Source organism: Cylas formicarius, unplaced genomic scaffold (assembly GCF_029955315.1).
Source record: "Cylas formicarius isolate icCylForm1 unplaced genomic scaffold, icCylForm1.1 PGA_scaffold_5__7_contigs__length_24384050, whole genome shotgun sequence".
In the NCBI taxonomy this organism is placed as follows: domain Eukaryota; kingdom Metazoa; phylum Arthropoda; class Insecta; order Coleoptera; family Brentidae; genus Cylas; species Cylas formicarius.
This window is the reverse complement of record NW_026844341.1, coordinates 11819010-11846680: the sequence shown is the minus strand read 5'-3', so window position 1 is coordinate 11846680 and position 27671 is coordinate 11819010.

The window sequence follows — 27671 nt, the reverse complement described above, 5'->3', positions numbered from 1 at the left end:
AGAGTAAGTGGTTTTCAAGAAAATACTTGTTTTCTGAGACAATGCAGTATGTCGTAATAGTAAATGACGTCATTGCGTCGTGATTGAGGGCGAGAAATTAATTTGAATTTTTTTAAATATCTGGAACAGTGTATGTGACAGACGAAACCAGTAAATACAAAAATTGTAGCTCTCGACGCGGCCTATAACACTATTTAAAACGATTGTCCATATTTTTCACGAATTTACGGCAAATAATTTCACAGCGAAAGAACGATTTTCATAGTCATTTAGATTTTTGTCTATAATTGAAAAACCCTGTATAAAATCGAAATAAATGTTATAGCACTGGATCTTCCGCGTCTACGGGTTAAAAAACTTTGCCAATCCGGTGAATGGTTATGGAGAAAATATAGTTTTTCTGGAAGCCAAAATCACAAAAAAAAATTCGTCAATTTTTTTTTTAATACTCGATGTGAGTTTTAGCTGTATATACGGGCTAAAAGTCTCATCCGAATCATAGTCTATCAGTTACAGCTAATTTTCCATAATTGGGGAACACATTTTTCTGTTTTTCTGAATTTGCCCTGTATATTTTTGAAGAATTTTTCGGTCTCATAAACGGTTTTCGAAAAATGATCCTTTTTGTTGACCCTTGCACACGCGAGTTTTAATATGCAAAATATGGAGTCGATTTATTCAAATTTCGGACACTTATCGTGTTTCATAGCAGTATCCAAAAAAACAGAAGAAAATCGCGAAAAAAGATGGATGCCGGCGTCGGATCGAGGCCATTTCTTATAAGCTTATGTGTCTCGTGGAGGGTTAAAAAGGAGGCAAATTTCAATCTCATAGCTCCAACGGTTCGAAAGTTATTCAGGAAAACCAAAAGACGAGAACGGAGAACGGACGACGCACCAACAGCGATCCCGTAGGACCTACCGTATAAAATTTTTATTCGAGCGTAGATGCTTTCGAAAAATCGAATTTTTCGAAAATAACAAATTATGATACCGTTATTTCAAGTATGTTCTCTTTTTCACAGTACCCCTGGATTATATTTTCTGTTGTGTGTTATAGAACTCGTGCAATTTTCTTTTGTAACTGTCCGGAGAGCTGCCCTCCAACTTACCATTTAAATTTTTATTGAAAAATATTTTGCACTTAAAAATTCCCACTTTCAATAAAAAGCTGGTGAACAAAATAAAGCAAGCAGGGGATGTAAAAGAGCTGTGGGGAACAAGAGAGAAAAAAGACTAGACTGATCCGGATTGTGTCCGTCGAACGATCAGAAAATATCAGCGATTCCAGGAAACGCCCAAACATCACAAAGGGTCCTATTTATAGGCGCGCGATGTTATTTTTCTAATTTCGAAAATAGTACATCAAACGTTTTTCGGTTTTGTGCATACGCCGTCCCCCTGCCCCCTGCCCCCCGCCCATACCACACCCGCATCGTCGTCGTCATGTTCTCGTTTCGGTCGCGGTCTAAATTTAAACGTTTTCCGAAAAAAGTTTCGCCCGCATAAATATATTGCAGAATTTGTAATATTTGGATGGCGTGCGCGCGCGTAGTATACAGGGTGACTCATCAGCGAGTCGAGGCAATTTATATCTTGCAACGTCGTCGACGGACGTCTGCCACGCTACCGGGTCAACGGTTTGATAAAAACAAAAACAAAGAGCCGCGGACAAATGGCATCGCCAAGAAAAACGAGTCGAATCCTATACGATAAGCAATTGCCACTTTAATTGATTTAAATGAATTAAAAGTAAATACATATTTTTACCAGTTGTGTTTATTATAAATTGTTTTAAAGGATTTTCTATCAATTATTTTGGTAAGTACAAAATCGAAAATAAAATAAAATCAGCAAATTAGAAATAACAAACATATACTCTCAGTAGCAAAAAAAATGCAATCAGTGGCAGCAAGTTTTTTATTTTTATTATAATTTTCGTTAAGAATCATTTCCTACGGTTTGATTTTTGGTTCATTTGTGCATCGATTCATTTTTAAGAGCAAAATACGAAAAATTATTTATTTATAAAGAATTCAATAAAACTTCAGCTAAACCTAAAGAAACATTTCTTTTCATGATAAACTGAACCTAGCATTTTGTATTACATCTGGGTCTAATAACTACCTGCGTATGGCAGTCAAATATGACTTGTGTTTTTTAAATACAACGCAAATCTACATAACTGACCTTGTAAATTAACTTTAAACTCTTACTTATTACTCACTTAATTAAAAAAATATTTTGAAACTTTTTTTAAATTTCTACACAGTTCCACATTATAAAGCTATTGTTGTAGGTTCAAAATAGATTTCAACTGACATGAAATATAAAATTAGATATGGGAAATTTTTGCAGGTTCTTAAAATTATTATTATTAAAAAATTATTTAATACTCTTTTGGTTGTACTTTAGGAAATTCCAAGGGTAAGCAATATATGAAATAGCTTAAATACAAAATATGCAGATGGCAATTGTCTCTTTTCTATTACTTGTGGATTCATACAACAAAAATCTCAAATTCAAACAAGTAATTGAGTAATATAAACACAACAAATAAACCAAAAATTAGTAACAAGGTATTAAAATAACAAAACCTATCCATAATTTATCTTGGCTTTATCAATATTTCTATCTTAATAGATGTAATTTAGTAGAAAGAAAAGTAGAAAACGGCAGTGTTTAATAACGAGGGAGTTAAAAATTTACCGAATGTGTTACATGCATACTTTTTCTACGACCGTTAGTTTTTGGGTACATTTTCGCAGAACAACACGAATACATTCACCGACATGACTGTCAGAATTGACAAGCGTCAACATTCAAAGCGTGGGAAATATCTCCGAAAACATCCGATTGCTTCCAAATCGGTGCGGTAGAATCCCGGAAATGTCCGAAGTGGCTCGGATTCATGGGAAACGAAACTGACGTTGTAAAGTGACCCTTCCCGCACGCGAGATCGGTGGGTAATTAGGTATTTTACAGACAAGAGTAGAAAAACGATATTTGCGTACTTATGGTGAGCTTCAAGCGGTTCTTGCTCGATTGGTAATTCAAAATGTTCCATAATTTCGCATCCGATAACCGGCACTTTATACACAGTAATTGGCATAAAATACCACTCATACAAATTGTGTAGTATAACTTTCGTGTTTCTTTAATTTAATTGTGTCCACATTAATTTTAAAACCGCTAGAAAATTATTTATAAAATTTTCATTGATTTTCGTAATTTGCGGGCTATGTTCAAGGAATCGTCGAGCAGCGTTGCCATCATTACTCGATCCGAAACCTTGTTTGCCCATCTTAGAATGAAGTTCTGCCTGTATGTATTTTTTTACCTCAGGGCAATTTTTATTGTTCTTCCAGTTAAGCATTTTTTTATTTGTTCTTTTATTTTCATTCAAAAATATTACCGGTCTACAGAAAACACAAAGACACAAAATTTCGCCGCTGTCACACTCCACCAACTTAAGTGATACAGAGGCTAACAGAAAGAAATATTCATCCGTCCTCATTATATCCCCTTTCTTTTTTATACACATTTTCCACAAGTAACTCAAGTAAGAATAATTTTTTTTGTTAATGACTTTATGCAATAATAGTAGGTAATAACATCTTTAAACTTTTGATGGAGAAAGTCTGTCGAAATCCAACACGATGAAGATTGAGACAGACCTAATTGCTATCATCTTCGTGGTGATGAATGTTTTGCAATTTAGATTTGAATAAATTCCAATTTACTTGTTCTGACATTTTTCTAGATTTTTTTTTTCTCTAAAAGCTAGATTTTTGAAAAACTCACTGAAAGTTATCTATTGAAAATGTGTTTTTTTCCTAACTGATTTACGTCCGATATGTCTCTCCTAAAACTTATCCCTATTAAAAGCCTTAAAGGGACGATCTGAGCCAGAGCCTAATCCTTCGTTGCAAACTGCCTACGAGAGCCTTCTCTGGGTTCGCCAACAAGTTTTTTGGATTGCGCTGTAGCGGTTCACTCCTCGGGATACCTTGATCCCGTAAGTGTCACTTTTTTTACAAGATGCGACCTACGCACACGTTTTTTCAATTATCAAGGGCACTATCCTACCGACTGCGCCAATTATGTTCAATCGACGACGAGATGGACCGGGGGTTTTTGAACATGCAGCATCCAAAAATGCTAACAGCAGTGTTATCAGATTTTCCACTGTTAATAAAATTTTCTTAACATCTTAGAATTTTGGAAGTTTTTAAACACAGGAAGCTTTAGACGGACTAAGTACCATCGCGAAATAAATAATAAAAAAAACATAACGAGGTCGCAATACTAAATAACTAAATAAATACTTAAATAATTTTTTTATAAAAATATATTTGGTCCGCGTTTCAGCATCCTCTGTACGAAAAAATTAGGCGCGATTTTCCGAAAATCTGAATATTGTGAAAATAACACAGGTCTACAGTGATTTTGATGCTTGAAAGTTGTTTGCTTATTTGTTAGCGTCATTTTTTTAAAGCCCTCTATATCTTAAAAATATTAATTTATTGATATACATGCCATGCATATGTTTGTTGAATAATATTATATTTCTCTGCAAAGCAACAGAGTTAGCGCAGAAGCGTTGTTACCGGCTTTCGAAGCAGTTTTATTCGTTGTTGCTTATTTCTAGTGATCTAGAACGTATAAATATGAATAGAAGACATTGTGTGAACAATGCAAATAACTTTTGTTATGTCTGTGGTAGTTATGTCGTAATAAAGCAAAGGCAAACTATAACTTCTTTTGTGAAACCACGCATATGTTGGTGTAAGAATTGGCGACCAAGACAAGTCTGAGCTCCTTATACTGTTTGTTCCGTTGGCGGTGAAATAAAAGAAATGTTTAAGGTTTGGTCTTTCTGTGGTAAGGCGAGAGCCTAGGAATCACAGTGATGATTGCTATCTTGGTTCGTGAAATATTCAAGGATTCAAGAGGAAAATTCAAATTGTGTAAAAAAGATTTAGAAAACGTCATATCATCAGAATTCCGACCCAGAAGACTCAGATTTTACACCAGATTTCAAAGGGACCGGAGTGTTTTAACCAGAGTCAATTAAATGTTTAATCAGATATTTGCACTTTCCACAGAAACTATTAGCGTCCAGACTGCGTGACTAGCATTTACTGACACCTGGCGAAAAAGAGTTATGTCAATATTTTACTCAGGAAGCTCCGTTAGTATATTGCAACAATATTCCTGAATTAGTTTTAAAATTAAGAAATGTGCCGTACATAAAAGAAGAATGGCGCCTATTTAATGACTCAAGTAATCGTAATTAAAAAAAGCATTTTACTGCACAATGGTAATGAACTGGCCTCGGTTCCCGTTGCTTAGGTACATTTAAAAGAAACATATGAAAATTTAAGACTTATTTTGAAGAAAACAAACTACCAAGAACATCAGTGGATGCTTTGTGATGACCTTGCTCCTAGGACAACAGGGATTATACAAAATGTCCATGTTCTATTTGTGAGTGCTATAAGAGACAAGAGATAGACATTGGACTTAAGTAGAATAGGTTTCTAGAATAAGCCTTCTTCATATCAAACATGGCTTGATGAAGCAGTTTGGTAACGCTCTAGACAAAATGGACAGTATTTCTGATGCCAAAGTAAAAGGTGTTTTTGTTGGACCGCAGGTGAGAATATGCAAAGACAAGGATTTTCAAAACACAATGACCAAATTCGAGAAAAACGCTTAGGTCTCATTGATAAGTTTCTTGGGAACTCTAAGGACGAAAACTACGAAAGTATTGTTCAAAATATGTTACAACACTTTCATCGTCTAGGTTAAAATGTAAGTTTGAAAGTGCATTTCCTGTTTTCATACTTGAACTATTTTCCTGAAAATCTTGTAGCAGTTAGCGAAGAACAGAGAGAGAGCTAGGGTTCACGAGAAATGTAACGGCGATGATGGCGGAGCACTGCTGAATGTTAAAACGGGATATACCCTTAAAAACACATAGCCAAAATTCCGGAACAACGCGGCTTTCTGGCAAAGATTTCACTCATAAAAGAGTTTTTTTTTTTTTATTTTTTTTTTAACTACGATTCCACTTTTTTGCAAAAAAAAACTTACGTGATACAAATAAATGCATAGAATTTTTAAAATCAGCCTAGGAAAATTATATAAAATCGGTTTTCAAAATTAAAAAAAACTGTCAGAAAGTTTAATTTTGCAGGTTTTAGGTCGAATAAAATTACGAGTCCGCGGCGAATGTAAAGCGCGCCTTAAGTGCGCGCAAATTATATAAACATTCGAGCCGGCGCGTCTAAATATAATCGCGTATAATCTCTTATGGAAAATTAGCGAGACCGGAATGAATTCGGTGGGAGATGGCCGACACCGCACCGAAATACGCGTATACGTACACATATAAATATTAATACGCTCGTGCAATTTTGTAACGCTAATTGTTTTTTATTCGGAACAAGTACGTTTTATTGCCAGATGGCTATAAATAAACGTAGGAGAGTTTTATCTCGCGATAAGGCTCCGCTAATTTTTGATTCGCAAGTTTGGGACCGATTAGTGCCGCTGATATTATTCGGGCCTCAATACCGTGCTAGCGATTATGTTTTCAAAAGGAATTACGTATTTTTCGCAAATACACAAACTAGGAGATGGTCGATCAATTAGATAACGATCCTAAAGTCACGATTTTTTCTGTAAATTGCAATCAAGCAAGTGTTTTAAAATAGGAAACTCTGGGGGAAAATATTTTGTTTGCTACTAGATTGCACACGTCAACAATTTTTAAACTTCTGATAAGCATTTTCCTTTATCACCTACGGTTTTTGTCAACATTAAACCAGATCCAAAACCGCGTTAAAAAATCTAGATTAAATAACAAAGTCTCAAACGATAATCAAGCTCATTTATTTTTGGAAGATATCTATCTCTCTTGAGTCAAAAACTTTAGTGGATTTTTTTGCATATTCCATGACCGGATCGTCCCTTTTTGGAAATTTCTTGTGTAAGAGAGTGACAATAAAATTCTATATTGAAAATGAAAATGTATATATAATATAGTGGTCGAAGTGTTTTTGGAGCGCGAGCATTGAAGATGCCAAGTGAGATCTTGGAGAAACGTCTGCAGGATTCCAGTCGGAGTTCAACAAGCGAACGGATGTTATCCCGGAATATATTGTCAACATATTTTTCAACGTATTGATTCACAGATGGGAAAATGTGATGACAATATATTCCGGGATATCATCCGTTCATTTGTTGAACTCCGGGTTCAATCCTGCAGGCGTTTCGTCAAGATCTCACTTGCCATCTTCGATGCTAGCGCTCCGAAAACACTTCGAACACTGGGAGGTTATCGGCGGTGCGTGCGGTATTTATACCCTGCGCCGGAGGTGGTAACGGTGTTGCTTGTGCGGGAAGGAAGATGGCTCCGCCCCCCGAATTGTTGCGTTGTTAATTTCGCCCGATCGTAGCGATGTCCCCGTTGGCTGCTGCGTATCGCTTTGCTGTTTGATTATCGCTCTCCCCACATATTGGGTAAATGCATAGCGTCGTCTCTCGTATTCAGGTGTAAGAAATGCCTTAACGAAGCAAGTAGCAATTCTAATTCTGATTTGAATTGGTTTTACTGTCACTTAACATCTGACAATCAAAAAGAAATATTAAAACCAATGTAAAATTCTCTATGAAGAGCTCAGTTTTGCCTTTTTGTAGCCATTGCTCAAGTTTATGAACTAGTCTAGATTCTCGGCCAACATTTAGAAAGCATGTTACAAGCAAATTCAAGTTTGCACATAGTAATCTAACATAAATTTGTTGAAGTCGTCATTGTCTCTCACAAGATACTTTCTAGGTAATACAGAGAAGTATCATATTCAAAAAGTTCAAAACTACTGCCTGAGACTGATAAATGAAGTAGGACGTAGAACTCAGGCTTCACTATATCTTAGGTCAGGCTGGTTGAATGGATAAAACTCCATCAACGTGCGACATCGCCCTATCTGTACAACAATTTTCAATTTTCTTTGAGCCATAACATCGAAGAGAGCATTTAGAAAGCTCCTTCTCATATCAAATTGCATACATGCAACTCTTAAACTAATTAAAACCTTACTTTACTCTCACTCCCTCCCCCCCCCACTACCTGCCAACCCTTTTTGCTCAAAATGTTTGTTCTATGTTTGTTGTTTACAATTATTTATGTTATTCTGCATCGAGCGTGTGTATAGCAATTGTATTGTTGATGACATGAAATGAAATCTAATCTAATCTAATAATAATCTAATGATGGCCATTTAGTCGGTGTAAAATAGCCTCATTGTTGTATTGTTTATAACGGATTACAAAAAACTACATTAATCGTTAAATATCTCCAAAACTGGCATAGCTAAAACGATAAAATTTAACACCTGAGGGTTTTTGAACATGCAGAATTCAAAAATGGTAACAGCAATGTTGTCAGATTTAACACTTACATAACGAGTCATAATTTTATTATGTTACACGGACTGCCATATTTATTTTTGTTTAAGTGAATTTCGAACGTCAGTTTTTTTCAATCAAAATTAGAGTAACGTTAATATATCTCCAAAACTGCCAAAGCTGTAACGATAAAATTCAATGCCTGTGGCAAAAGTTGCCAGAATTAGAAATATCATCGCGAAATCTGACAACATTGCTTTTAGCATTTTTTAATGTTGCATGTTTAAAAACTCCCCAAGCATTGAAATTTATCTTTCCAACTTTGGCAGTTCTGAAGACATTTGCGGGTTCCGGTATTTTTTACTGATCCGTTATGGTCACATTAGCAAGTTGTTAATAAGCGTTTAATTATTATTATTATGAGTAAACATTTATTTTGAGTTAACAAGTACAAAACAGAAGGAGTTCAACTTAGACGTAATCACACTTCGTTAAGTTAGGTCTTAATTATTTTATAAGAAAGCCATGATTTATTTAACATTAACATTAATAAGTAATACATAAAAAACGTATAGACACATTGAAATTTCAATAGAATATGAATGTAAATAACGACTTCTCAACAAATTTCGAATTGCAAATTGCAAAATTTGCAAATTACCACAGCCTAAAAGTTCGACGCAAATTGAAAAAGAAAATCGTAGTGTAATGCAAAATTTAAGGTAGTTAATGTTAATTAATGTTAGTAACAGGTTATTAATTTGCAGATTAGCAAAATGACGTCCATTTGCCAGAAGGCATTTTGTCTTAGGCCAAGAATGGATCACTTAATGAAATAATTCTTTCGTTAAACTGCCCGTTTAAGAAATTTCTGATTTAAATAGTGTTTAAATAGTGTTGTGAGATCCATCTTGTTGAAACCAGGTTCTTCTAAACTTATCTTTGGTTCGTGTAGGTGGTAAAACCATGACAATTTGGTTTCGTAAAAGCTCTAGGTACCATGTACCATTTATAATGTAAAAACATTAAACCATTTGCAACATATAGTTTTATATATACTTGGTGTTGCAAAAATCACCTGCAGATAAAAGTTATATATTTTTATTATATTATATGCTTAATAAAATTCATAAAAAATTGGGCATATTTCTTTTATATAGCGACAAAATAACAATATTCGAATATAAAATAATAATCCAGAATTAATAATTTATATTTTATGTAAAGAAACGACAAGAACAAACAACAAAATGTTGGTTTATAAGTGACAGTTAAAAATTTTGCAATTCCGGCAATTAATAAGAAGGAAGTAAGAAAGGAGATATAAGAAATGAAGAATGGCAAGTCTCCAGGATCGGGAGACATACTGAAAGAAATGTGTGTAGATATTTTTAATAAATGCCTTATAGATATTCCAGAAGATTGGAATCTAGCACACATTAGCTCCATCCATCAGAAGGGAGATAGAAAAGTATGTGGAAATTACAGAGGGATTTGTGTCACTAACTCGGCAGGAAGGCTGTATGGTCGGATACTAAATGGAGTAAGGAGACATCGAAGAACAGAGCTGCTTCCGAGCAGGAATTTCTTGTATGCAAAATATATATGCTCTCCAACAAATTATAGAACAACGTGTTGCTCATAACCTCACTAGTCATCTTGTCTTCATTAATCTTGAGAAAGCCCACGACACGGTACTCTTAAAACTTTTATTTAATATTTTGACGAAAATGGACATAAATAAAGGATATATTAGAGCTCTATCCAAGATAAACAAGAATCCACAAAGTGTAGTTAAGACCAAAACACCTTGTCAGGACCATTTCAAGTGACGAAAGGTCTTAGGGCCCTACTCCTACCTTGTTTAAATTTTTTATACAAGAAATACTACAAAGATAGAGACAAAAATGCTCAGGTACGGGAATTAAGTTTGGTGACCACTACTTTTCAACATTATTCTTTGCTGATGATCAGGTCCTAATTGCAAATGGCTAAGAGGATATAGATTATGTGTTAAAGAAACTACACGATGAATATAATCTAGCGGGAATGAAAATGAACACATGGTTAAGACAGGTTAATCAATGCGAAGAGTATAAATACCTCAATCAAATATTAATAAAAACAAAATTGACAATATACAGAGCAATCGTAGAACCAATAATGGCATACGGATCAGAATGTTGGCAGCTAAAGGAATCAACGAGGAGGAAAATAGATGCTGTAGAAATGGATTTTCTCAGAAGGTCATGTCGCATATCAAGGTTAAAACACATATCAAATGACGAGATTAGACGCCGTACAAATCGAATACACAGAACAACTGAACGAATTGAAACGAGACAACTGGTATGGTATGGGCATGTTAGACGAATGGAGGAAAACAAATGGTCAAGGAAAGCTTTTGAATATGCTCCACCAAATAAAAGAAAACGAGGGAGATCCGCTACCACATGGCTGGTTGGAGTTATGACAACTCTAAAGGACCTGGCAATAAATGAAGAGGCCTGGAGAGACATATATAAAATGCCTTATTCCCAAAGAAAAAAACAATGAATTTTGGAAATATTTATTAAACCAAACAAGGGTTAAACATGTGTAATTAACCACTGATTGCACGTCTCAGACAAAAAAACTTTGATCGAATATATGAAAAATTTCAACAAACATCCAGCAGCACCAGAAAAATGAGAACATTTCGTAAATAATATACCCTAACGCCTAATTGTATCGTAATACCTGTATCCTACATATAAATTCACTAGTTTGCGTAGTTAACTTTAACTCAACATTTAAAAAATCTTCTACGACTTATAATTTAGAGGCATAATTAATTTTATAAATGGAATTGTTCAACTAATCATGTTCAAGACATGTGATTATGTTCGGTGTAATCTTTCTAAGGTATTGATTGGGAATATACTCCATTTTGCATTTGAACTTCTGTTCTAATCAGTTTTTTTAGATGCTCTCTGTTTTCGATGGTATTTGCGTTTACACGATCCTTGGCCATTTTGTTCAATTTTCGCTCTGAAGAAAATTTGGACAACCATCTAATCATTATCGTTGGAAGCAACGTCGAAGAAAGGACGACCTAATATCCTGTTGTTTAGAATAGCACAACACACATGTAAATGTTAGTTAGACGTTATTGAAATTGATATTCCCAGGTCAATGAGGATTGACTGCGGCCCACTGTCTGCTGTTATTTGACATACCACTGGTTGAAAACGATGACTCGTCGATACAAAAATACATCTTTCAAATAGGTATCATCAAAAGTCAACCCTTTTTTCTCTATGCATAAGCATTAATTTTGTGGTAGGCCTCATTTTGAATGCTTTTGTCTTGCTTTTTTGAGAGTGGTTTTAATCTCTCTCTTGATAAGCGTGAATTATACAAATATATCTTGCAAATGGCTTAGTATTTTTTTAACAACTTTTGTATTGGACGTTTTTTTCCCAAACGTTAAATAAAAAGGTTACTGGTGGGGGGTACCTGGGACATCTGTCCGTTTAGGCTGTACTCATATGTACACCCATAAGTTGATTTCCTGAAATGATAATTTAATAATAGGTGCTTAATTAAAAAAGGTAACTTGAATTACCAATGATAGCACATCAAATGGTAATTCCAAATCTATAGAGACCCTGAGAATAAGAGTCACCAATTGCCAAAAATGTATCGATACAAATGGACGTTCACTTAACGATCACGTTCTATTGAAAATGTAATGCGTTTATACGGTCTTTATATGCTACTTATTAATGTTGAAGTTAAATAAATCATGACCTACTTATAAGATAATTAAGACTTAACCCTACGAAGTGAGATGATAGTATATTATAAGTGCGGTAAACGGCAAACTCACGAGTTTATTTGACACGAGCGGAGCGAGTGTTTAATAAACGAGTGACTTAAAAAGTTTACCGAACATGTTGGATACTATACTTTTTCTACGACCTTTAGTTTTCGCAAAACAACACGAATACACACACACAATGCACAAACGTCAAAATTCAAAGCGTGGGAAATATCTCCGAAAACATCCGATTGCTCCCAAAACCCGTGCGATAAAATCACGGAAATGTCCGAAGTGGCTCGAATCGGTAGATCGGTGTGTGATTAGGTATTTTACAGACGGGAGTAGAAAAAATCTTTTGAGAGATCAGTGCACTAGAAATTTCGCGCTTTTTCCAAACATCTAAAAATCGCATATGGCATCCATGAAAGTTAAGGCAGGTCGCGAGATCACAGCAGACGATCGAGTCATCTCATATACGCTACCTTACTCGTCTCAAAAATAATTTCACATTTTGACAGCTGTCGTGGCGTTTTCGTTAAAAACGTTGACAAGAAGGCGGGTTCCTAAGTACCGCCAATAATCGCAAAGCGTCAAATAAACTCATGACTCCCTCTAAACATGCACTTTTGACTAGAGGTATAATCGAACAATTTGACTGGAGCAAAACCGCAAAAACGCTACCGGAGCCCATATGGCCGTCATTTCGGTCGCGATGACTCAATGCTCGAACTGTAGCCGGCGAATCTGTAGGCACACGTCACAATATCGAACCCCGACAATATTTATGAAATTTACCGTCAACTGTACCACTCGACCCCTAATATGGTCGATGAATCGCCCATATAAGAGAATATCGGGTGACGGTTGATGGACCAGTGCCGTAATTCGCGAAATTTCCGTGTCCGGAAGAAAGCACCGTCGGCGACGGGCCCCCCTTGCCCGGTAAGCCGAATGCAACCCTGTAACTGGGGGTCGTTTCTCGTAACAGATGTGAATGGTGCGTGGAAAGGAACAAAAAAAAAATGTACGTTCAAGGGACACACATACACGCGCGCATTTTAGAGTTGTTGTTTCCTTTCATTAAATAATTTTTCGGGGGGTATCGATGCGTTCGTTGGGACTGGTTGCCTTGTACGATTTTGTGTTTTATACAGGGTGTTCGGATATTGAGTTCGATCACTTGGAGAAATGTTTCAACGTAAAATAATGGTAATAAGTGGTGCAATAAAAATTTGAAATCGTAATATTTTCCAAGTTATTCAGTTTTTTAAGTTTTATTTGTAACGCAGTTTGCTTAGTTCTCAACGGAATAGGCTGGTATTTTATGCTCAGCACTGATTTAATAAAAGTCGTCGTAACCAAATAAATGTGTTTCAGAAATCTGTCACTAGGGGGCACTTTACCTAAAACATTTTTTATTTTCCCTGTATTAGACTGATATTGCAAAAAAAATTGTCTTAAGCAAAATCACAAATCCTCAAAAATTGTTACTCTTCTTTTAAGTTGATAAGTGTTATCGTTTGGCCACAAATCTACTTTTTATTCTAGGTTCGAGTTTTACCTGTAAATGTGATTTTACCTGACAAGACTTAATGAAATTTGAGGAAGTCATTGTCACAATCCGTTAAAAATTAGTGACTATTAAAAGAGCTTATTATTCAACTACTACTGTGATGGCGAATCAGGAATATTCAAATACTGCTATTTTTGCTACGCAAGAGCAAGTGTTAATCAAGCACGTTGCCTTCATATCCAAGCTGTTCCATCTGCTAAGACATTCATACACCGAACACTTGGGGAAAGAGGATCATTCAAACCTATAAAAGGTAAGGTAAGGTAAGGTATAAAAGAACCGCTGCAGGAGAAGAAAGAATACTTCAAAATGCGGAGGATGACCTGTCAACGAGTACGAGGAAAATTGCTGCACAGGAAAAAAATTGCTTGCTCTACAATTTGGAAAGTTTTGCATGAAAATGATCTTCGGCCCCTTCGGTTCAAGCACTGTGTGAGGGTGATGAGCATTTGATAATATGATAATGATAATAACTGTAATTTTATGCAAATTTTCGAAATATCAACATGTAAAACTTCAAGGAAAACATCAGCGCCGGTTTTCTTTAAATTCTCCAAGAGGTACCCTTCAGTGGAGACGAAACATGTGGTTAATACAAGATGGCGCTCCACCCCATTTTACATTGGCTTTACGGTATTTAAATTAGGCATGTGAACATCGATGTTTAGGTCGGAGTGGACCGCTCGCTCACCAGACCTTAATCCGATGGACTTCTTTTTTGGGGGAACAACTCTTTAGTGTATAAAACACCTAATAAATAATAACAAACGATTGCAAAGTCATTAGAAATAGGTCAGGTGCATTTTTTAAAATGTATAAGAAAATGTTTAGAAATGAACGACGGCCATCTTGAAAATGAATTGTAACTAGCTTTGTAGACTGTTTAATTCCCGATTATTCTTAATAATTTTTTATTTTCTAAAATGTTAAATGTATTTATGTTACTTAAATTAAACATGTTCTTGGATTGACATGCAATTTTTTAACTTTTTTTAATTTGTAGCATACTGTTTTGAAAAATCTAGTCTTTTTCCATAACAAAAATGCATATCGCGATATCCAATATCACCGTTCTGTAAATTAGAAGTGTGGGCTATTCGGGCCGAGAATTAAAGAGCCGATTTGTGGTTAAACGATAACACTCATCGACTCAAAATAAGAGTAACAATGTTTGAGGAATTGTGATTCTGCCGAAAGCAATCTGTTCCATTTTGCAATATTCGTCTAAATAAATAAATAACCTACAAGGAAAATAAAAAAAATGTTATAGGTAAAGTGCCCTCTAGCGAGAGATTTTTGAAACGCTTTTATTTTGTAACAATGACTTTTACTGAATCAGGGGTGTGTGTAAAACACCAGTTTATTCCGCTGAAAATTAAGCTATCTGGGATAAAGATAAAATTTAAAAAAATGAATTTTGACAAGGTATAACTCGGAAAATATTACGATTGCGAATTTTTGTTGCATTACTTACTACCATTATTTTAGCACTTTGAATATTTCCTCTAAGTTTACGAACTCAATTTCTGGACACCCTGTAATTTATTAATTACAATTTTTCCGAAAATTACATTTGAGCTTTGAGCTCTATTAAAAATATACAGGACGAGTCAACGATAGATAAAGCTCATTGTCTCATTAAGTTTTAAAAGTTTTTAGAAAGTGGTAAATAAAAGTTTAAATTTAAGATTATTTTCAAGCATACAGGGCGACTTAAAAAAGCGCGTCGAATAAAAAATACATTTTTTTGAATGGAAGACCGTATTTTTACTTATTTTTTTAAATCAACAATTCTTCTTCTTTTTTGTTAATAATAATACATAGCTATTCTAAATAGTTTTTTTCCATATATACAAGAATATATTTGAATTAAATTTAAATTAAAAAATCTCGATTTTCTTAGATGGCACACCATATACATTATTATTTTTCTTAAAATATCTATTTATAAAACTTTGCAAAAGTAGTAGCCAACAGGGCTCTATCCCATTTTTCATACCTTATGGTGTTGAAATCTAGTGGCGTTAAGTCACATGATAGTGTGGCCATCCAATGAACCTCTACCGATCCATTTCTATGGGTAATGGTTATTCTAAACTTTTCGATGGTAATGCTGAAACTACATTCGTTGGATCTCAATGTTATCAACTTCTCCAAGAAGTTGAAAAAAATCATGATTTTGGTTTTGCGCTTCCCGTAACAAGAATGTTGTTGAATAATAATGCTTGTTATAACATTACAGCGGAAAGAAGCGTAACCGGAAAAGAATGGCCTCTACTGCTTCATTTATAATGGTGCAGAAGTTTACCATTTGTTCAAAATCACGGTCTAGAAGGTCTTGGTGTGGTTGCATATGGAAAGGATGATATTTCCGTTTTGGAATGTTACGATTTACGTTTTATTTTCAGCCTCACCAGTATATAAATCATATCAATTATTTCAGTTTTAGGAAAATCCATATTTAGTTTTTTTTTTAATTTATTGACACCAACATAAATTTCATTTTGTCATGACCAGCTGAGGTTATTGCAATGATCTTGAACAGAAAGTATTAGAGAAAATATTAGTTTCTAATAATATGCATGATGTGCCACTTAAGAACATCGATATTTTTAAATTTAATTGACCCAAATATAGTCTTCAATCGTTTATATAATCTTCGAATAACGATAATATCAAATATAAAATAACGGTGCTATCATAGCCTTTGGCAAGTTTGAAAACTAATTTTTTTTTTAGGAAAATTAAAATATCGGAAAAACTGTTAGGTTTAGGTATGTGTTACTATTAATACAAAAATTTAAGAATTTTTCAAAGAAAATCAAAACAAAATTTAATTATAGGGATTTAATTTAAAAAAATATTTAAAATAAATATAGATATAATCACAAAGCTGTTACTAAAGAAAAACCGAATCAAATTTGTTTTTTATTATAACCCTTAACCTTTTAACGCTTAAAATCGTTTACTAATAGTAGTAGTATGATACTTTTTGCAGAACAAATAGAATGATTACCATCTTTGCAAAGCAAAGCAAATAAATTTTTGCCGATATATCCCTCAGCGTAGTTACAGGGTGGTTCATTTCAGATGCTCCTATATAAATGCTCTTCAATAAGTGCGACACCGAGGGAAAAAAGGTAATACAAAAAGTGTTTGACACTAGGTATACCTAAGTATATATTTCATTTATAGTATTTTTATGTATACAGGGTGTGGGTATAGCATACGAAATTTTAAGTAGTTTTCGAGAAAACTGAACTTTTCCATTTTTTTTTTGGAAAAATGTGTTTGTTTGCAATTGAAAACTAAAATTAGGAATTTTTATTATGGATGCATGGAAGTAGTTAATATTTAATGCTTTAAACTATCTACATATTTTACAGGGTGTTTGTTCCAAATTTTAAAAACTTTCCTTTAATGGAACACTCTGGAACACGGATGGAAAAATGTGATGACACTATATTCCGGGATATTATCCATCATCCGTTCGCTCGTTGAACTCCTACTGGAATCCTGCAAATCTTGCATCCGACTGGAATCCTGCAGACGGTTCGCCAAAATCTCACTTGGCATCTTCAATGCTCGCGCTAGAGTGTTCGAAGTGTTTTCGGAGAGCGAGCATTGAAGATGCCAAGTGAGATTTTGGCGAAACGTCTGCAGGATTCCAGTCGGATGCAAGATTTGCAGGATTCCAGTCGGATGCAGGATTCCAGTCGGAGTTCAACGAGCGAACGGATGATATCCCGGAATATAGTGTCATATATATATATATATATATATATATATATATATATATATATATATATATATATATATATATATATATATATATATATATATATATATATATATATATATATATAAATATATAATAATGTATTGTTATTGTTTTGGTTCGTCGTCTTATCAATGTGGCTTGTCGATTTACATATTCAATATGTCTGTTGTGAATGTTGTAAAACTGTAAATTACCAAACAACTATATAGTGAACCGTTGATTTTTGGCTTAAGGTTAAAATTAAATGTCTGAAGAAGGTCTTGAAGGCCGAAACGTCACAAAAAATAAAATGTTTCACAAGTAACGGAAACTTATTTTAATTTCACTAAAAAAGGACCAAAAAAAACCCAAGAACCATTTCTTAAGAATATATATATATATATATATATATATATATATATATATATATATATATATATATATATATATATATATATATATATATATTGATAGCTAATTTTTTTTATACATTAATTACTTTAATTCAATATAAAATCAATAAGTAAAGCAAGTAAATAGAACTTATTACTAATTATAAAACGTTTTCTATATAACCTCCATCATTGGCATTACAAGTAGTTGCAATTTTCGCAATAGCATCTCTCGCCGAGCTCTCATTTTTAAGCCTTGAACACTATTACACCTATACACCTATTTTCATACACTTTTTTCTCAAGCCCCATAAAAAGAGCAAGGGTGTCACGTCAGGGCTCCTGTGCTCGCCGATCATGGACGGTATGATATGACGCACTATTTTGTTGAAAAACAATCCCTTCCTAAATATCGTTGGACAGATCAATGGACAACAAAATTTTAATAACTCTTAGCAGTCAAAAAAGTTTTTTAGGGATTAGTTTGTAATTAGCAATAATTTCTGTTTAGTGGCGGGACTTCTTAATTTTATATTGAATTTATGTAATTAATGTTAAAAAAATAGTTAGAATAGAATGTTATATAGATTTTGTTAGATTTACGAGCTGTTGCAGAAAATTGTTTATAACTTCTAAACTAGTAATTTGTGTAATAAAAGCTACATATATAAATTGACGCAGAATTAAATCCGAAACCTAACAAAAGCGCTAAATACATTTAGAAAATTGTTTTTTTTTTCAATAGAAAACAGATGGTTATTTGTGCTCACCCTGTGTAATATATTTTCGCCATAGCATTAAATATTAACCACTTCCAAGAATTGTTTTTTCCGCAAAAAAAATGGAAAAGTTCATTTTTCTCAAAATCCACTCAAATTTTCGTAGGCTATGTATTGGCAAAAAATACTCAAAATTAAGCGTATAATTTGATTTTTTTAAAAATACACAACGGAACACCCTGTATACGCCAAAATACTGTATATAAAATATATATACTTATGGTCGAAATACTTATGGTATTTAACTTTTTTTCTTCGGTGTCGTACTTATAGCTATAAGAGCATTTTAACTCTACTCATTCTAAAATAAAAATCGATGAGCTTTATCCATATCTTTATCGCACAAAAAAGGATAACGAGACGCCTCTGAGCGACCCGGGTAGGTAGAAAGTACGCGCCGTAGCAAACGTCTTTGTTAAACTATAATTTTATTGACATAAACTGCCTTATAAGCTTCTAAAGGATCGTTTTTCAAGTGAACCATTGTTGAACCTCAGGTAATGTTTAACCTAAACAGCCCGCAAGTAGTTAACCACTTTGTAACAATTCCGCGTTGTTGATTTTGATACGCGGTCCGTCGAGAGCGAGACTAAAAAACTTTATTTATTCGGAGGGTAACTTTTTTTCCGGTGGTGTTTGTTTTAACGGATGACTCGGGTGAACTTTTAAGCCCGAGCGACTTTGGATTATTAAGTGTTGACGAGTCGGGTATTCCAGACAGATTATTATCTTAGTTTTGAAGCTTAAAATGTTATCTTTTAAGAAAAACGAGACATGGGATCGTCTCGAAGTGTTAGTTATTGGCGTAGGCGGCCGTGCACATTTAAGTTCTCTTACATCCGGTCCATTATTTCGTTTTTCTTTATTTTTTCAATTCATTATCGGTTCTTTCAGTTTCTTCATTATTAAAAAAAAAGAATATTAGCAGCATTGTAACGTTGTTTTGGAATACGCCTCTTAACCTTTTTGGAACCATCAAAGCTGCAAACCTTTTTTTTCTAAATGGACACCCTCTATATTATTATATAGTGTGATGCATACTTTAATTCTACATCGATTGGTTATTTTCGACGGGTCTCTTGTTATTTCACAATTTGTCTCAAAAGTCACTCATGGTTCTTTCTAGTTAAAATTGATTATGACAAATTTTATAGCCCTTGGAATTTCCATTCCTTCGCTGTACAGGTTGGTCCATTTAAGAAGCTCCCGTACCTTATCTCAATAAGTACGACACTGAGGCAAAAATTGTTAAATACAAAAAGTGTTTGACCCTAAGTATATATTTTATGTATGGTCCGTTATGCCAGGACAGTAACAAAGTTTTGGAATGCTATGAATATTTTTTAAAACTCTTATTGTCAAAAATTGACTTTTGCATTTTTTTTGGGGAAAAACGAGTCTTTCGAAGAATGTGTTTTTTACACTTGAAAACTAAAATTGAGAATTTTTATGTTGGATCCACGGAAGTGATTAAAATTTAATGCTTTGACCTACCTATGGTGAAAAATATTAGGGAAAATGTAGGTAATGGGATCACTTAAGCGAGAATGAAAAAAAAAAAGAAAATATATGAATCAATTATTTATTTCTCTGTTCTTTTTATAAACTTTACTTACTTAACTATCGATTGAGAGCAACTTTCAATTTGGTTTATAAATTAGAGCCCACAAGAAGCGCAACGGTACCATATTTCATTGTTTCGTCCAAATTCACCACATGCAAGACACAAGTTTTTTGCATATATATGTATATATATATATATATATATATATATATATATATATATATATATATATATATATATATATATATATATATATATATATATATATATATATATATATATATATATATACTTACTTATATTTATAACTTTCTCGAATGCCTTGTAAATTGAATTAACAATAACATCTTTCAACTTACTTGTAGAAACTATCATAGTTATTATATACGATGGCGATTGGCTTATTTCTTTGGCGATCTCTCCTAAAATCTCAACATCAAGACCATCTTCTCCAGGCGTAGTTCTTTTATTTAGTTCACTTCTTTACAACACAGACCATGGCGGCGAGCAAAATGCAATTTCCATACAGGACGTCCGATTCGAAATATCAAAGACGCTGCTGTAAAGTCTGTTCATAGATATAAGAAAATGCCTAACTGATACAAATTAAGGAAAAACCCGGGCAAGCTGTAAGAATGAAATATGGCTGAACAGGTCCGCACTTTTGGGGTTTTGCTAGGAAATATACTAAACAATATTTATTTATTTATGTATGTATTTATGTTTAAATCTAAAATAAAATTACAAAATATTTTTATTACCTACTTAAATTACTTAAAATTATTCACATAATATATCAGTATCACTATCGCTATCATCGCCTGTTCTAATTATTATTTGTTCTATATTATTTGCAACATGAATACACGATTATTCTGCTTTTTCTATATGTTTAACAGAATTTGCCCAACTTTGTGAAGGGATGGGTTAAGACGGGGAAAACATTGTTACGACGAATGGCCGACTTCAGTTGGTGCCAAACAAGTTCAATGGGATTAAATATACAGTGGTAAGGTGGAAGCCTTAAAACTGTATGTCCTAGATTTTTTGCATAATTATCACAGACGTATTCCTTTTGTAGGTTCAAGCTTTGTAGACCCTCAATTAATTGCATTGCTTTTTGGTATAATCTTCGTGAAAATAAATATCGTCATTACAAATGTCGTTTTGGATTGTTGCTTTTCTGTCACATGAGGAAGGGGTTTTAGTCAACTACTGGGATAACTTGCATTGTCCATTACAATTACGCTATTAGGAGGAATGTTTGGAACTAGTTTGTTTTTAAACCAACTTTCAAATGAATCAGCGGTGGTGTCTTCATGGTAATCCAGAGAAGAATCTTTAATATTTTTCGCAGACAGAGAAAGTCCATTTGGAATCCAACCATCTTTAGAGCCAGCATGCAAAATAGTTATTCTTTTACCTCTTCTTCATGGCGCGTTTGTTTCACACTTATCACTTGAGTCAACCCAACCCTTTTCCGGGGTATCATAAGTGTCGAAGCAGGCTTCATCCAAGCAAATAATTGACCTTCGTTGTTCTCTGTAAATCTTAATTTTTTCTACATATTCCAGTGGCCATTTCCGAATTCTAAAAGATTCCATTAAAACTTGCCTTTTGTCAATTTTTAGATATCTAATGTAGACACGCTTTGTTTCTCGTATAACTGGTTAATATTACGCCTATTATATCTTGATCACTTTCCTCTACACTCGAGAAAATGTCAGCATCGCTTCTTTATTTCCTCGCTGAAATGGGATTATTCACAATTTTCCATACAGTTGATGTTGGAATTTTCGTTAATGTGGTCGTTGCTGGCACCACGTTCAACGAGAGTCAAAAAAACATTGTTCATAACTTCCTTAGTCTCAATAGAACAGTGTTTCCTACATCTGTACACGATTCAACACACGCTGTATTACACACGAAATAAGAACGATTATTAATAAACTTAAACTAAGTAGTATACCAAACCAAAGAATATTAAACACAGGTTGGTATAAAATTATTTTCTATTACCGACCACAATTTTACCTGAATTTAAATTCCGAAACTTTAGGTAATAATGTTGTTGCATTGTATGTTAATGACCACCCATTCAAAAGCAATTGGTCACTTTCTTATATCTATGAACAGACCATACCCTTACAGTAGGACATCCTCACTACCTGCCGTTGCAACAAATTGTCCCTGCGTTAATGCCTACAGTAAAATGTTTCTATAATTTTTAAAACGTTACTACCAAAACGGGCCAGGTAAAGAATATCGCTAACACACCAGCGAGCGAACGCCGAAAGAAATCTCAATTCTTTTCGTTTTATTGGTCCCATAAATCAGTCCAATTTTAAACGGGTTTCGTTTTCTTTGTGAAAAATCGACTTTGTTGAATACGATTTAAGATCTAATTTACCTAGTCCAAGGCCTAAAACCCATACCGAAAAAAATAAACAACGCAATTACGTTCGTGTGCGTGAAAGTAAAATATAATCAGCTTTCCAACGGTAAATGGCCGAATCCTCTGAAACGGACGTAATTTTTGTACATTTACGGCGTTGTATATTCACAAGGCTACTTGTATATTCACAAGACTTACTTGACATACGGCATGAGTCATATACACTAGTCACAAATGATTTTAAACACAAAAAAACTACTTAATATTCCGAAATATTAACACAAAAAGCGAAATAAAGTTTTATCTGGACTAGCCGATAAAATAAGCAATAGAAACAATATAACAATATACGAGGGTTATATATTTCCGACCTTGACAACACCAACTGATTTTCCATTGAAAATTTTAATATTTTTTTGGCATAAATGTTCTGAGCACGTTTTGATCTACAATCATTATTTTTACTCGTCTCAATTGGTTCAAAAAAATGTTGAAAAAATATCAACGTGAACCGAGCTGGCTTTTACTTGATGAAAATTAATTTAACAAAATAAATAAGAACTAAAAGTTCAGATTTTCACGAAATTATATATTTTCACATGACAATTGTTTCGACAACACCGTGTCTTTATCAATTGTCATGTGAAAATATATAATTTCGTGAAAATCTGAACTTATAGTTCTTATTTTTTTCTAGGAAATAAAATATCGAAAAATTCGGGACAATCCATGACGCGTAGATTTTCCAGCACGTTGTAGGAGAAACCTGAACCTGTCCGGCCAGTCGTGTACGGTTGGTCAACCTAACAAAGATCATTTTGGGTTTTTTGTTTTTCATTTTGGTTTTTTGTTTCTCATCCAATTTTACAGGTGTTTTCCATAGTTTGTATGTATGAATTTATATTTTAATAAATAATGCGTAATTTATTAACTACATTAAGAGTTCTATATAGTGCTTCAGTAGAGTATCTATTGAAAGCGAGACTGCCTCATTATTGAAGTTTCTGGTTAGTTTTGCATGTTGCAAAATGCTGTTAATAGATATGTTGTTCCTTTATATAATAATAATAATTATTATTATTATGTAGTGTGTAGTAATAATAATAAAAGTGAGAATGGGCTGTTCTCGTTGTTCCATTACTTTACTAACCGATATAATAATTCTTACTGAAATCAGTTACACGTTATTATTTGATGAATTTTTACAGGCGTATATTTTAAAAACGACTTAAAATACCCATGTACTTAAGAAATATTTTTTATTTATTAAATAAGGGAAAATTTTTCCATTTTCCTTTTAAATTTTGCCAAAATTACGACAAAAACCCATCAAAAGCCCTTTTGTTAAGAGCAAAATCCAATAAAGGCGTCAAAACAAGCGTGTGCGAAACATGGATAACATTTAAAATCTTAAGTGGATCCAGGAACCAATTTGTAAGAAATTCCTCATTTTCTACATTGCTTCTTAATACTGGAAATGCTGGTAAATTTCTAACAAAGTAAACACTGACATTCAAAGCCAAGCAGTGTTGGCTCACTTGGGAGCTATTAATGACATTTAAAAATGACAAAGTTGCAATATAGTTTCGGTTAGTTTTTTCAAGCAAGTTACTAAGAGTATGCGTATATTAAGTAACAAGTTTGGTTAGTTACTATTAGTTTTTGGGTTCATTTTTGATAAACAGCACAAATAGATTCACTAAGTGATGTACGTAACATCAAAATTTAAATCGAAAATGTCCGAAGTGGCTTGCAGCCTTAAGTGACATTTTTTGTATGGTCGATTCGTGTATAATTTGGTGTTTGGGAGAAAAATCGGTTGAATGTAATGCTTTGAAAGTTTTAATCTTGTAGCCTTTGCTACCAGATTAAAACATCTACATATAAAAACTTATGTCGCGAGTGTACTTTCTGACACTTTTCGAATAAGTAGAAATCATTATGGTAAATGCTCGCATGGTAGATGTTAAATAAGGCCCGAAATAAAACAGAGAACTTCATAAAATTAACAAAAAAAAATGAGGACCACAATGTGGCAATAAAATGACATAATAATAATACTGAGGCTTTTGAAGGAAGAGAGATTATTATTATTATTATTTATAAGGATGAAAAAACTGTGGCCCTTATTAAAAAAAAATTGGGATAATTATTATTCTAGTCCTTTCAATAACGAAACTAGATAAGTAGATGATATTATTTTAAAAGATCCCCCCCTCCAGTACTCATCAAACTAGTTCTTGTAGTGCTTAAAACGTTATTATTAAAAAACATTGATTAACACCCGCTATAATGCCAACAAATAATACATTACAAAAGATCAAAAAGTTGATATAATTTTTTACCAAATCAAATGCAATAATGCTTCGAATGTTTAAAAAACCCAATTTTCAGCAGAATCTGTTTGGGCATTTTTGTAGAAAAGGTAAGGCGAAAAAATATTATATGAACTTGTATGTTTTTTCCACCTGGGCGACCTATATACAATTTTAAAAAATGCTCGTCTAACATTTAGTACCAACCATTGACGAAAAATGAGGTAGTCGAAATCATCACTTTCGCAGATCACGGGCCCCATAAATCCATCAGAATCGAACCCGTGAAATTCCGAAAACACGCCGGGTTCGCCTTATTTGTCAATGTTTGGACTCTTCAAGGGTTAAGCTTTCGGCACCGGACGGCGATGACTGGCCGAACAGAGCCGCAGGTACAAAAGTTTTACGCCAGGAATTCCGGAATTCCGAGAATTTTGCTTATCGGAAATTTTCCGAAATGTCTCTGTGGCCGACCAGGAGTCAATTCAAGGACACGGTTGTTCGAAAACACATTTTTGTTTTCCGACAAAGCTGACAGTACTCACGTACTTGTTATTTGGACGTTTACGGACTTTGATTTCGGTGTTGTCGATTTTGGCATTCCTGATTATGTTCTCGGGAGTTTCCGCGAAAAAAATAAGAATTTCCAAAAATCGTTCGCAAAACAGATCAGTTGTACAGTTACGTCACACAGTGACGTAATCAAAAATATATTGCTATTATTAGTTTAAAATAGGCAATTGTGCAGTTACGTCATACCATGGCATCTATCTAATTCATTACTAAATGTCGTGGTTTGTTAGCCAAGTCATAAGGATCATTTTTGATTACGTACACAATAGCTCTGACTGGACTATAAATACACTTTCCTCCGTCTTAATTCCGAAAACCATAATATCTACCAGGTGTACTCACTATTGCAAACTTTTTTTCGTGCGAATTCAGAAATTCTGAGACATATATTTTACGGAAATATCAGCAAATCTCCCATAGAACCAATATACCATATACAATGACCTCATTTCATTTTGTTTAAAAATTAGGAATTAGATTTCAAGAAAAATACTCGCAGACGTCCATCATAATTTTGTCGTGCGTATTTTCTGCATTAAACAGGAAATATACAAGGTTGGTCAAAAAGTATACCGAGTTACTTGTCTTATGGAACAACAATTTTTAAAACCAGTGTGCATTTGGATTTGGAAAAAAAACTGCAAGAGTTAGAATTAAGTCATTTTGAAGAAATCGTAAATATCGGGCTCCTGTAAGATTTTGGTAGGACAAATAAGGTCCAATACCTACAAATTTAATTAATTACTGCACCAGTATCTGACCATGAAAAAATGTCTGCAATGGGGATCATCTTCGTTCAGTTCCTGTACGGATCTTATCCACATAATACTTTTCTTCTTTTAAGGACGACCGTTCGCTGGCTAATATCATTATTTGAAGTTCCTTCAGAAGATGAACGATGGGGATTATCCTCGACTTGTAATAAAATGTTACATTTTGTGTTCTCATTAATTTTTGGACGATCTTTAACATGGCATAAATTTTCTCTCAATTCTCCTCACTGTGGATCTTGTAATCACTTGGTCTGGTTATTTTGAATAAAATACAAATTACTTCTTGAGCTCTCGTTTTTTTTTTCATGTGCAATAAAAATTCAAATTTCAATTCTACGAGTTTCGTTTAGATGCGCCATGTTCACTTTCTTTACTGACTGTTCATTTGAAAATTAAATTTCTGTTTTTTATTCTTTTGCTGGTAAAAAACGATGGTTATATGGGATGCTGCCTGAATTATGTGTGAAATTTGACACAGAATTCGAAAGTGGCCTTAAAAAAATGCTGTTTCATATTTTCTACTTATTTCAAAAATGATTTACCTGATTTTTGAATAAATTTCTTCCATATTTGAGCCGTTTACTGTATTTTCGGTAGTTTTTTAATACGCTGTAGCATACCTTGTGCTGCACGCACTATACACATTTATCCACAAATCCACATTTAACATAGTAACTTAAAAAAAGCTCCTTTGTGCGGAAATGAGTTTCTCTAAATTAGCTCACGCTAAATAAACTTTTAGTCGTGCTACTTCAAAAAAACTCAAAATTGCCACTTGCACTTGAGAGGTCATAGCTGTATTATGAGTTTTTGGTTTAGGTGATTTTTTTAACAGGAGTTTTGGATTTTTCAAGATGGTACTATTTGGCAACGCCCAACAACCAGAGAAGTGTTAATCCTATCAAAGATGATGGCAAATTTGATTAACATGTTCACATGTTAACAAGTTGTGTTATAGATAGGTATGGTTTGTTCATAGATATAAGAAAGTGACCAATTGTTTTTGAATGGGATTATCCAAGGGTAGTCATTAACATACAATGCAACAAGATTATTACCTAAAGTTTCGGAATTTAAAATCAGGTAAAATTGTTATCCGTAATAGAAAATAATTTCATTCCTGTGTTTAATATTCTTTGGTTTGGTATACTACTTATTTTAAGCTTATTAGTAATCATTCTTATTTCGTGTGTAATACAACGTGTGTTGAATCGTGTGCAAATTATGCAAAATATGTGCGAGTCTAGTGTATCTCAGGAGATGTTCCCGCCCAAATGTAGAAAACAATATTCTATTGAGACTAAGGAAGTTATAAACAACGTTTATTT